This window comes from Alligator sinensis, unplaced genomic scaffold (assembly GCF_000455745.1).
Source record: "Alligator sinensis unplaced genomic scaffold, ASM45574v1 scaffold1308_1, whole genome shotgun sequence".
Taxonomy (NCBI): Eukaryota; Metazoa; Chordata; order Crocodylia; family Alligatoridae; genus Alligator; species Alligator sinensis.
This window is the reverse complement of record NW_005842416.1, coordinates 1,202,952-1,207,981: the sequence shown is the minus strand read 5'-3', so window position 1 is coordinate 1,207,981 and position 5,030 is coordinate 1,202,952. Positions and strand designations below refer to the sequence as shown.

The 5,030-nt window shown below is 41.8% G+C and overlaps 1 protein-coding gene across 1 annotated transcript in view; it reads right to left on the bottom strand.

Annotated features, from left to right (window-relative positions):
• The window catches only part of LOC102387461 (ERC protein 2), a 500,449-nt gene that overhangs the window by 117,560 nt on the left and 377,859 nt on the right, over nucleotides 1-5,030 (bottom strand). The gene's annotated exons all lie outside the window — the stretch shown is intronic.

Here is a 5,030-nt window from a genome sequence, read left to right as displayed (position 1 = left end):
CCGCCCCCTGCTCCCCCAAGCCCCCCATGAGTGCCCCGCCCAGCCCAGCTTTGGCCCTTTAAGGAAAAAAAAAAATTGAGAAAAGCCACAGAAATTCACCGCTCCTCCAGAGGACTGGGGGCTTTGGGGGCTTGTGCAGAGCCCCCTACATGGTACAGAGCATTAGGGGAGCAGGGGGGATTGCCCCCCATTGGCAGGAGCAGTGAGTCCCGGGGGGTTTTCAGGGGTTTTTTTCATAAAGGGCCAGAGCTGGCCCATGCAGGGCACCCATGAGAGGGCTCAGGGAGTGAGGGGAGGTCATAGGGCTCGTGCAGAGCTCCCCACATAACATGGGGCAGTAGGGATCACCCCCTGCCTGGCAGCACCCGGTGGCCCAGGGGATGTTTTTTTTTTTTTTTTTTTTTTAATAAGTGCCGGGAGCTGGGGCAGATGGAGCAGCCATTGCTGGGCTGGAAGAGAGGCTGGGGATGAGCCTGGCCTAGATGATCCAGAGATTCGACCAAATCAAATTGGGACAGTGATTTGAATCACTGAATTGAATCACTATCTCCCAAATCAGCTGAATCCGAAGCGAATATTAGCCACTTCGCACAGGCCTGCTGAATAATAGTTTTAAACAAACTGTGCCTCCTCATTAAAATCAAGCATGGGTCCAGATTAATTTAGAACTGGATTAGAATTTAGAACCCAGAGCAACAATACAAAACAATGTTATGGTCCTTCCTTACAGTAGCCTATTACTCTGTGAGTAATCCCACTTACACAGCCAAGTGTTACTTAGTTCTCCTGTCTGTTCATTGGAAAAGACAGGATACCCAATTTGTTCATTGGAAAAGACAGTATAGGCCACTAGACAGACCAACTGGATTTTTTTAAATCCATTCATATGTTCATATTGCTTTTTACTGGTTCTATTTGGAAGGTACATTTTCTTGGTGAGGGATAGATGCAAATTTGATGCTAAGCATCCAAATGTCTGGCTTCCACCGGCTGTAAAGACAACAGTGGGAGAGGAGTATCCAAAGGAGCAATGATTGTAAATGAGTGAAGCATGAGAGAAAGGAGTTAAGTATCATGGAAGTCCATAGAAGAGGAGAAGAGAGAAAAAAAGAACACAGCAGGAGCAAACCACAAGGAGATGCCAAAGAAAACAACAGAACAGTTGGGAGGGGGAGAAAAAAAATGAAGGCTAAAAGTGTAATTAGCTTAAAAAGAGAAAAAAAATACATTAAGAAAGAAGGCAGGGCAGGATGGGACCTTGAGACTAACTCGTTCAGAAACATGTAAGCTTTCATAGGCAAGAATTTACTTCCTCAGCATCTGACAAAGTAGGTTGTTGGCTATGAAAGTTTGTCTTTCTGAAAAAGTTAGTCTCTGAGGGCACTTTTACATGTGCTCACGGAAGCAGTGCCAGATGCTTTAATGAGCAAGCAGGGCACTTTAATTAGCGAAACCATTCATGTCAACATAATGTCATCTTGATATAACAACTGCTTACAGGGAAAAGTTGCATTTGGAAGTTATTTTAATATTTAACTGTCTTTAATACAGTAAAGAGAGGTAGTTAGCCATGTTGGTCTGAAGTTAAGCATTGTTAGTCTAAAGTTAAACAGAAGACAGGACAGGGTGGCACCTCAGGGCTCCTATACACATGCAGGAAGCCTGCTCCGATGTGCTGGAAATCCAGTGTGTCCAAGCAGACTCAATTAATTAAGTCTGCTAGAGCACGGAGATTGACACGCTCCAGCAGCCTTGCGCATTACATGTATTAGCATTGCCACGCGGCCCCATGCTAAAAAAATGGCGGCGGGACACTTTGAACTAAAACTCATTAGATGTGTTTTATTTCAAAGAGCCCCGCCACCATTTTGCTAGCACAGACATGTGTGGTGATGCTGACAAACATGATGCACGAGGCTGCCAGAGCACATCAATTTCTGTGCTCCAGGAGATTGGATTAACGGAACCTGCTCTGATGCGCTGGATTTCCAGAGCATTGGAGTAGGCTCCCTGCACATACATAGGAGCTTTGAGGTGCCACCCTACCCTGTCTTCTATTTAACTTCAGACCAACAATGCTTAACTTCAGACCAACATGGCTCTCTTTACTGCATTAAAGACAGCTAAATATTAAAATAGCTTCCAAATGCAACTTTGCCCTGTAAGCAGTTGCTATATCAAGATGACATTATGTTGACATAAATGGGAGGGGAGATGAACCACGAGACTGAATGATTTAAAAGCATGGTCTGCACACTGGAAAGTTTGAAAATTGCTATTATGCAGTTGTTATAAAAATATTACAGCAGCAACACTGCAATACTTCAGGCTACCACTGCAAAATACTCTAGATTGATAGGCACTTGAGTAACAGAATGACTTTGAATAAGCAGAGTGGGGAAAAAAACACAAACCCTGCATATGGTCAAGTTGAACCACCATCTCAAAATGTCTATCATAGAGCATAAAAACACATACGTCCTGCAACACTAATGAATGAAGGACAGACTCATATAGCTAGTGCTGGCAAAAGGGTGAGAAATGCAAATGAATTAAGCAGAAAAAAGGGGGTGGTTTAAGGACTACAGAAGTTTTGTATAATCAATCTAAATATGGATGGGCTCAATAAGGAAACTAACTTCTTAATTTTGTTAGAAAAGTCTGGAGCTACAGAATTTCTACTTGAGGACTGTACACCAGACATAAGGAAAATAAACAGCGAACATATCCTTTATAGTATCAAGATCTGAATTTATTTAAACAATTGGGGAAAAAAGAGGATAATGTTTCAGTTTAAACTTTCTTTAGATAAATCATCTGTGAATGAATTTATCTCTAAACATGTTGGAAGTGAATCATATACTCCTGAAGGTCTCATAGCAGGCTGTAAATGAGACCTGAAGGTCATTTTAAAGACATTTCTAAGCATTGTATTCCTTCCCTAGAAATACATTTGTGCTATTATTATGATCTTACTTAATTATTTTGAGATATGTCAGTGTGAATCAACACCTAGATATTACAGCAATATGCTTACTAACTAGTAATTCCCAAGACAGTCAAATGTACACCTAAATTTGATTGAATGATCACAAGAATGATTCAGCTAATTTTTTTGAACAAGTATTCCAATTGATCAGTTCATTCATAAGTAAAGCAAGAATTTCACCCTTACCACAAAACATAAACTTCAGACATTTTCTGATTCAATATGTTATTCAGGAGAAACGGTAAGAGTGCTGTCAATCTTAAAGAATCAATTATTTTGCAATTACTTCTTATGAGGATAGTTTTACCTCATTGTATATGTCTCGGACGGCCAGAGCCGACTCGAGGTGATTTAATAATTACTTGTTCGTTGGGCGGGCTGGTGAATAGAGAGGCGGACAAGGCTTAATTGGTTGCAAAACTTTACTTACGCCGCTTGTAGCTGCGACGCTGACGGTCCGGTCGTATGAACAACTACGTTAGTTGTTCCAGCTGGCAAGGCTCAGGCTAGCTCATCCGTCCACAAATCAAGCCGGCGGGACAAGGGTACATCGGGGATTGCGCTTGGCGACGGGAAGAAGGATCGATAGGTGATCAGTCTATCGATCAGCTCAGCCGCAAGTCAGATCTCTTTAGAGGCACTCTGCAGCGTGCTCAAAGTTCTCCGACTTGGGCGGAAGTCGCACGAAATTTTAAACGGCCAGCAAACCAATTCCCAGCCGCCACGTAGGAATAATTTAGAACTAGCCAATAGCAGGACACAAATTTGCATTTGAATGGCGGGAACTCTCTTGCACCGGGGTTTTCTGCTGCAACAGAAAACCTTTTACTTTGCAAGAGGCTCTCATGTGGCGGGAAAATTCCATCGTGCCGAGGCACCAAAATCACTGGGTTGTGACAGTATACTATGCACATTCCAAAGAAAGCACTTAATAGACTGTAATATGAGTGAACACTGATATTTAGTTAGGAGTAGCAGTGTGGCTCTAGATTTGTTATTTTCATTGATAAGTCAGGTACTTTCAAAGGCTGCTATTTGCTTCTTTACATATGGGTAACCACAGATGAGAGAATACACTGCTTTTCAGTTGATTGAACTTGAAACTGTACAACTTTAATCATGTGGAATAAAAATCCGTTGAAAAGGGTTGTTACTGTGCAGCCCAGGGCTTTCTACAAAAAATCTGAGGAAGGTGGAGAATTTGCTGTACTTATTAGACCCTGATGTAATAATATTGAGTCATTAAAAAGAAAAAAAACAAACTATATTTTATACTCATGAACATATACCTACTATATATATATGGTGATGACAATCTTCTGATAAATTGCTTTTATCATATACCTTTGATCAGATGACCTGAACTCTGCCCACTGATCCATATCCCCTGGGATTAACTGTAATCACATTCCAAATCTCTGGCCAGCTTCAAATAGTTGCCATGTTTTGTTTTCAGTAAAAATATAATAATAAAAATTCTCAGTTGAGGTCCAGAACAAACTATATCCAATCCAGGATCAAAGACACTTAAGACTTGATATTTTCCATGTCACTAAGATTACAAACAAGAGTCAAATATCCAAAACCAGAACATCAACTAATATTATCTTGCCCCCTGTCACAGATTGCCTTCTAGGGGGTGCTTGCTCAGGACCACTCTGGCTTTATTTGGTCTCTGAGTGTCCCCAAATAGAAGCCATGCCTGGGATGGTGGAGCAAAAGGGTGCCCCAGGCTCCCTCCCACTCTGAGACCCTGGCCTTTTGGTCCCTCTCACTCCCTGGTTCCCCATGACCATGATTCAAGGAGGTTGCAACCAGTTCTGCACCTGAGAGAGAAGACCTAGAACAATCCAAAGTTTCAAGCAGAAAAACAGACACTGTCTTTTCAGTAAAAGCATTTGCCAGAGCCAGAGACTCTGTTCCCCTCCAAAGGGGTTAAGCAGTCTGTCTCTTCCCAGTCCAGCACAAACAGCCCTGAGCATCCTTAAAGAAAAAACAAGCTATTCTCCCATATGCAAAGTTATTTTAATAGATTTTAATA